Source organism: Benincasa hispida, chromosome 7 (assembly GCF_027475165.1).
Source record: "Benincasa hispida cultivar pf3 chromosome 7, pf3_genome.v1.1, whole genome shotgun sequence".
Classification (NCBI taxonomy): Eukaryota; Viridiplantae; Streptophyta; class Magnoliopsida; order Cucurbitales; family Cucurbitaceae; genus Benincasa; species Benincasa hispida.
In genome coordinates this window covers 36,617,514-36,626,003 of record NC_143484.1, presented here as the reverse complement: position 1 = coordinate 36,626,003, position 8,490 = coordinate 36,617,514, and the positions used below count along the sequence as shown (strand labels likewise).

Below are 8,490 nucleotides of genomic sequence, written 5' to 3'. Positions count from 1 at the left end.
GATCCTTGAAGACGATACTCTGTTGGGTTTTATGTCCTAAAACTCGTGGTTTGTAAACAATAAAACTTATTATGAAAATTCAATAAGTTGTTATTGAATATATGTATTGCTTATGAGAAATCCAATAAACTTAAAAGACCCTTGACTATTACATGAGTACTTGAACTTTATGTGGAGACATAAAAGTGGATCAGGTTCGAGTAAATAATTAAAATGATCTATAGTATATGAATAAGGTTGGGTGCCTTATTCTGGTAACACTATTGGATGTGGCCTACTCTGTAGTTATTACAAAGAGTTGTAAAGTGCTACAAGATGTGATGCTAATTCGTACATATTATGACATGAGGAGTGGGGGCATCCTGTGCAAAATGGTTTGTACAAGATCAGGCCACGAAATTAGTCACTCTTACTTTATAACGCTGTTTACTATTTAAGATAAACTATTTCAAAGCGATGACCTAGGTAACTTGACCTCAATCCTGAGCTAACTATGAACTCCTGTTTATTCGGGATTATCCTAAGATTTTCATAGTGAGAGTTGACTCAACAGCGCCGGCTCAATAACCTCCCATTTCAAGGGTAAGACCGGATAGATAGCTAGGGATAGGGTGCAAGAAGGAATTCACTCCTACCCACTGTTAGGGATAGTAGAGAGGTTGTTCCCTTAAGTGCTGATTCTAGGTCTTGAACAAGGAGTCCCACCCTCTCCTTAGCCCGAGAAGGACTCGGTTTGTTGATTGGATCATAAATTCAATTGTTCATTAGAGGATCAGTGGGACTTAAGGAATAAGAGGTAATCTCGGGGGTAAAACAGACATTTGACCCAACCATTAATACGAACAACCTGTGAAGGGTTAACTTACTAATCATGGTTATATCGAGTGGACATAATATATCTACAGTGAGGAGTTCAACTATGGGCTTTAGTGGAGTCACCCATTAGTTAAAGAATGGAGGTTAGTTCAGTGTAATGAGCTTAGCCGATTAATCTTGGATCATTACAACCCATGATTTGTAGGTCTGCGAGGTCCCCCTACTAGCTTGTAAATGGATTAGCTTTAGACTAGCGTGATAAGTTAATTTGAAACATTCAAATTAGAATTAAAGGAATTAGTAATTATATGAGATATAATTACACGTTTAATTTTAAGAATTAAACAAAATTGAAGAATTAATATTTAAATATGATTTAAATATATGAAATTAGATTTGTGTAAAATTAATTTAATATTTGATATTAAATTAATTAGAATTATTTAAATTGTTTAAATAATTATTTATTAATTTTATTAAGAAAATTAATTTATGAAATTAATTTAGTAAAATTAATAACATTTTCAATTTTAAAAAGAAAAATGATTTGCGAAATCAATTGAAAAATTGAAAAAGATAAACAAAACACAAAAATGGAAATTCGGTTCTTTCCATTATCACCTTCAAGTTGCTTACACAAAACCCACCAACTTTAGGTTTCAATTACTCCAAGCATTAGCTGCATCTCATGCAACCATCTTCTTTGCATGATAGTCTGCAATATATTGAGAAGATTGGAGTAAATTTAAGGCATATAATCGGTAGAATTTTTCTGAAAAATTCGGGTTGAAGAAAGTGTTCTTCAATTGGGTTACTGCTGTGAGTTCTTCTCCAAATTTCCTTCATTCAAGCTTATTTTGAGTCCCACAATTCAATCTAGAGCACTAAGAGAATAGTGGGGAAGATCTTGAGGTGGTCTACAACGAGATTTGGAGAAATCTGCAGCTGGAATCGAGCTTTGAAGAAGTTCTACAAAGGTATGACTTGAAACCCACTTGTTTCTGGAAGAGCATGCTTTAGTTTCTACCAAAATTAATGAATTAGAGTACTTATTGATCCTCGTTGCTTCCGTTTCTTGCTGATACAATCTAACAATTGGTATCAGAGCATCATATAAGCATTCAATTCGGTTTAATTTTGGTATGGTGGGTGTTTTTAATGAGTTATCTGAAACTGGTTCACTGATATGGTTTTCTGAGGTTTGACATTTAATTTCTCTTTGATTTCTCATTTAAATTTGTAATTGACTCTTGTTTAATGAGTTTATATGTGTTCTCAAGAGTCTGTAATTTATTTGTAATCATTAGAGTTGAAATTAAGATGTAATTGAAGAAACAAATGAAAAAGGCCGAGTTGCAGATTCCTGTTTTTCTAGCTTCTGCTCAAATATCGCCGTCGAGGTTTAAATGCTAGACGATCGTTTAGCTATGGGAACTAAATGATGTGAAGAAAAACTGACGATCGCGTAGCTATGGGTGCTGGGCGTTGAAGTGTTGTGCGCTAGACGATCGTGTACCTGCGGGAGCTAAACGATGCGTTGAAGTGCTATACGATGGCGCTACATGATCGTGTAGCTTTATGTGGGAGCTAAACGATACGTTGAAGTGCTATACGATAGCACTACACGATTGTGTAGCTATGCGCGACAGCTAAACGATGTGAAAAGATGCTATGCGATAGCACTACACGATCATCTACCTTTGTGCGTGCGCTAAATAATCAACGATGGCGCTAAGCAATCGTGTAGTATTTGTTCGACGCTAGACGATGACGTTGCACTATAGTGTTAGATACTAAGCGATCGTGTAGCATTGTCCGACACTAGACGATGGAACTATACGATAGTTGAAAGGCACTACGCGATCTTATAGCTTGGTCAAGTGCTATACGATGGCTTTATATGATCAGGAAAATACTAAATGACCGCGTTAGACGATAGTTTTTAGTTATGCACGATGAGCCTCAGTGAGATTTTGAGCATGGAGCGAGAGCAGCAAGTTCGACCGTTTCTCTTGAGGTCTAGTCCGGTTCAACCTTAAAAGGTTTTTGGCTGGTTTCATTCAGACTTTGTTAGCCGGTTCAGACGGTTCGGATCTGGTTTAGGCTGTTTAGGTTCGGTTTGGAGCGGTTCGAGCGGTTAGAAGCGATTTTGAAGCTGTTTTGTAATAATTAGGCTTTTGTTTGCTTGTTTATGCCAAAACTAAAACCATATCAGTTTGTGTTTAATTATTTATATATTTTTTGTATGTTATAATTAAATAAATATTGTATGTGCATACAGTATGCCATGTAGATTTAAAATCCCACCGTAGGAAGCATGTTACATGCATTGAAAGTATGTTATAATATGTTATAATATATAGTATGCATATTAGGGTTTCTTGTATTTAATATAATTGTTATATTAAATATTGAATGCCTTTGATGTATGTTGTGGAAGTTTGGTATGTTTAAAATTTTGTAAGTTGTTATAAAATTGGGTTAGACATTTAAAATCCATAAGAAAGAACAGCTGCATCTAGTTAAAATAGGTCGTTAAAACTTGTAAAACTTGGGTTACAAACTCAACCGTTATATAATCCTGTTAAAAGTTGGGGGTAATTAAGTTGACGGTCTACAGAACACCTTCTACCTGGGGATTATAGCCAAATTATTGAGCGTTGGTAACTGGTTTTATGAACATATGTGAGCGATGTGAGCTAATAAAATGGTTTATCACCTAGACGTCGTAGGTTTAAATCTATTTATAAGTGTTATACTTGGATAAACCACATAGACTTAGGATTGTTTTTATTAGCTGTAAAAGAACCTAAGTATAAATTAACCTAAAGAATAGAACACTTCAGTGGGAGTTCAATAACTTCTATATGATAAAGTTATTAGAAAACTTCAGTGAGAGATTAATAATATATGCGATACGTTATTTTTAGCACTCACGTCTTTAAGAGTTCACAGTCTAGATTTAAGCGGTACTTCGTGTCACCCTGGGAGTGACCTCTATACAGAAAGTATTTTTTAGCATAAATCTAGATTTGGGTGAATAAGGGGAAGTTGTTCAAACAAAAATCAAATATACGATATATGGATTTCAACTGCCACATCTCCACATAGTTTATACTGTGAGATTCATATGATGCTTCATGTCACCCTGGGAGTGACCTCCACACTGAAAGTATTTTGTTTGAGTCAATAACAAGGTAAATGGAGGAAGTGGTTCATAGTAAGCGGGTGAAGGAAATATGTCAACATATCCTGCGATCTCTTACATTAGTTTGAACCGTGAGATTCCTATGTTGCGTCTAGCTTTAAGTAGCCCTTTACTAGTCATTTAACGACGGCTATCCCCAGGGTTGTAACATAGGATTCGGAACAACTCAAGCTCCAAAGATAGATAGAATTTCTTAGGACCATTCCTAACCTTGTCTCTCCACTTCGGTAGCATAGTTGAGGCCAACCTCTAACGTCTGAAAATGGAGGGTTACATACACTTACATAATAAATCTTAGGTATAATATTACTTTGCTAAAACTTGATTGGATTTAAATGCAATTCACTTATAGAATTTGTTTATAATTTCATAATGACGACTTCGATAATACAATTGTTGGCATCTGATAAACTGATTAAGGATAATTATGTAACCTGAAAATCAAATTTGAATACTATACTTGTGATAGACGATTTATGATTCGTCTTACCAGAGGATTGTCCTCTTGTTCTGAGCTCTAATACAAACTGAACTGTTCGGGATGCGTATGATAGATGAATCAGGACAAATCATAAAACCCGTGTTTATATCCTCGCTAGCATATCTGATATTTTGGCGATGAAACATGAGGATATGGGTACTGCCAAAGAGATTATGAAATCTCTACGAGGGATGTTCGGACAACCGTCCTTCACTCTAAGGCATGATGCTATCAAGTACGTTTACAACAACCGCATGAAAGAGGGGGCCTCTGTTCGTGAACATGTCCTGGACAGGATGGTCCACTTTAATGTGGTGGAAGTAAACGATGCTGTTATTGACGAGAGAAGTCAAGTTGGTTTTATTATAGAATTTCTTTCGAAGAGTTTTCTTCAGTTCTGCACGTGTGCACTCATGAATAAAATTGAATACAGTTTGAGTACTCTGCTGAATGAGCTACAGGCTTAACAAATTATGTTGAGAACTAAAGGTCTGGAATCAAAAGTAAACATTACTACTGCTGAAAAAAAGGAACGTCCTCCGAGCTTGATGTTGCTTCCTCTTCACAGAGTAAGAGTATTCCTGCGAAGAAGAACAAAAGGAAAGGAAAGAAGAAACCTACTGGAAAGAAAGGCAAGAGAAATGCTGCAAACAAAGGAAAGTATTTCCACTATAATGAAGAAGGGTACTGGAAGAGAAATTTCCCTCAATACCTTGTTGAGAAGAGAGCAGAGAAAGCTAAACAGGAAAATTAGTTCCTGAGGACCGCTTGTTCAACTTAATTAGTGGGAAATGTTGCTGATTGATGATAATATTACCTGCTTTTGTTATCTTGTAAAGAACAAAATGTTTATATTTTTGTTGTAAATGAAATGTTCATTTTCGAAAATTATGTTTGTTCTGTTTCATAGCAACTCATGTTAAGAATCAAACTATGAAAATCTATTTGCAAATATTCAGATATTTAAAAACGGCTAGAAATTGATTAGATCAAAGTATATAAAATTTAAAGATTTCTAGATCTATTTAATAAAGAGTTACTAAATTAATACTGTTAACAAGAGTTGTTAAGATAGGTCAGATATGTCTTACTCAAAGAGTTGAGAGTATCTCAATGTAGTAGGAGGAAAGTATGACTTCCTGGTCATTATTGAGAATAAGATGCATTCCCCATATAGTTTAATAAAAAGTCCATTGTACACTAATATGTTTACAAAGATTCTCTTGGTTAAAGTGTTTGAGAATCACTTAGTAAGACTAGGAATACTAGGTTAATAACTTAAGGCAAGTGGGAGAAATATCGGGTATGAGATACCGAATGGTAAACCATGGGTATGAGATACCCTAGCTTATTGTATTTCTCTATAAAACTCAGAAACTCAATCTTATATATTGGATATATAAGTTACCATTGGAGTTTTAGTCAAAGTAGGAGTTTGTTGGGTTTTATGTCCTAAAACTCGTGGTTTGTAAACAATAGAACTTATTTTGAAAATTCAATAAGCTGTTATTGAATATATGTATTGCTTATGAGAAATCTAATAGACCTAAAAGACCCTTGACTATTACATGAGTACTTGAACTTTATGTGGAGACATAAAAGTTGATCAGGTTCGAGTAAATAGTCAAAATGATCTATAGTATATGAATAAGGTTGGGTGCCTTATTCTGGCAACACTATTGGATGCGGCCTACTCTGTTGTTGTTATAAAGAGTTGTAAAGTGTTACAAACAATGTGATTCTAATTCGTACATGTTATGACATGAGGAGTGGCGACGTCCTGTGCAAAAGGATTTGTACAAGATCAGACCACGAAATCAATCATTCTTACTTTATAACGGTGTTTACTATTTAAGACTGACTATTTCAAAGCGATGACCTAGGTAACTTGACATCAATCCTAAGCTAACCCTAGAAGAAATTCAGGCTTTCACCGACATTAAAGATACATTAAAGGTATGGTCCCGGATGATAGAGTCAGGTCAGGCGAAATCCCATTACCGGCATCGGTGGTCGAGGATGGATTTTCAGCTCCTCCCCCAGTTGAAGGCGGAGATAGAAACTTTGTAGTGTCTGCTTTCGGTGACTGTGCAGGCGTGACGGGTTGAGAGATGCCAGAACCTAATCGAGAAAGCATAGCATTTGGACATTAACACAAAATTTTCAAATTCAAAGCCAAGAGTAAAATATACCATAGTACCTTGTGGAGTTGGTGAAGCTTCAGGAGAAAGAGCTGGACCAAGTGGGATAGGACCTATCAAAACATACCCCAAAAAAAGAAAAGAAAAAAACTGTCATTATCTTTGACTCCATAAAAACATCAGTCTTGTCACTCTCTGAAGAAAAGCATTTACCTGGAGCTGGAATGGGAGCAACAGAGGCTGCAAAAGGAACCAAAACAAACATCAAGTTATCGACTTGCTAGTCGAGAAATAGATTAAAGTGAACAACTTTCAAGAAAGTTTGGAGTTGTACCTCTGCATTGGACGGGAACGCCGGGCATGTTACAGGCTCGAGGAAGAGAAATCGCCAAAGATCGGTTGATGGGTTACACAGTAAAAGTTAACAAGTAAAGTTACTGCACACAGTAAAAGTTAGCAGTAGACCTCGACCAGGTGCATGGAGGGTCCTCCAAACTGCATTTTCTCCATAATAATGTTGCGAGTTGCCGATAATAAACTCTCCCTTCGCATCCTTTCGCTTGCCGATACTCCTGTGATCATCAGATCCATGTCAATAGTTTCTGAAAGTTTATTGCAAAGAAGCAAAATTGAAGTTAGGATATGAGTTAAGAAAACACACATCATAACACACAAGAACAATATCAAGTTCTAAAACAAAATTCTCTTAAATCTAACGTTTAGCATAGAGCCATACCTTGAACATATAAATTTATACAACACAGTGAAAATTTTGAAATAATGAGCTTAACCGAAGAACTGTTTTTTTCCTCACGTTCATTCCATCATTCACATATATATCCTCACTTAATTCTTATTTTAAAAGACATATAACTGCTGTGTCAAAAAATGCAAGACATACATCAATCACAAAAATATTACCTTCCTATTCATCCTGGCAGATCGCACCAAAAATTTACTTATTGCTGCATAATGATGATGGGATGGTTCCAACAAAATAAAGGATGCCTCTGCAGCGAAAAGAGCAATGATGGAAGGAATTCTCTGCCATGGCTCTTCAATGCCGTTTTGCACATATGTTAAGAGGAGCCTAAGTCTCGTGGTACCCTTTCTCCTTTTACAATTCTGCAAAGAAAAGGTTTTGGCATGGCTGTAAAAGAGTTGTAGGAAAAACTCAAAAATTTTGAAGGGGAAAAAGAAAGTGAAATCCAGTGGTGCAATAATCTTTTCTGACTTGGGTTGGGCAGACTTCGACATCATTCTTTCCACCTTCCTTTTAATTAAGGTAAGTTTATTCTTTGGCCAAAAAAAACACACACATATTAACCACCAACTATAAACCTAACAAGTGTATCTAGCGTCTCAATATCCCATTCCATATCAGCCATGGCACAAACTGATTAAATATATTTACATCTCACCCTTTGAGCCATGTGAAGCACATAATCACAAGCTGTCGCACATACGGTATTCCATTAACCAAAGTACTGTACAACCAAATTCCAAAGTGAGCACTTTTCTAAAGCAAGGAAACAATTACAAGAGCCATAGAAATACAAAGCATGAATATTAAAGTGAGCACTTTTCTAAAGCATGAATATATCATGATAATGTCCCTGCATCAGTGCATTAGAGTATTAATTTGGAACAGAAAAGTATGAACAAATTGTTAAAAGAAGCCAACTGATTTGTATCAATACATGATATTAAAGTTATTGTTTACCTTAAAGAGATCATCTAGATCCATTAATCGATACTAGAGAGGTTTTCCCTTAAGTGCTGATTTTGGGTCTTGAACAAGAGGTCCCACCCTCTCATTGATCCGAGAGAGACTCAGTTTGTTG

General features: G+C 35.8%; 1 long non-coding RNA gene across 1 annotated transcript; it reads right to left on the bottom strand.

The window, feature by feature from the left end:
- Positions 1 to 6,189: 6,189 nt before the first annotated feature.
- Positions 6,190 to 7,248, bottom strand: LOC150035140 (uncharacterized). The gene is made up of 4 exons (XR_016530960.1): positions 6,981 to 7,248; positions 6,860 to 6,886; positions 6,706 to 6,759; positions 6,190 to 6,626 (listed from the first exon to the last, which is right to left on the bottom strand). It is a non-coding gene; the product is annotated as an uncharacterized LOC150035140 (long non-coding RNA).
- Between the last annotated feature and the right edge of the window lie 1,242 nt (positions 7,249 to 8,490).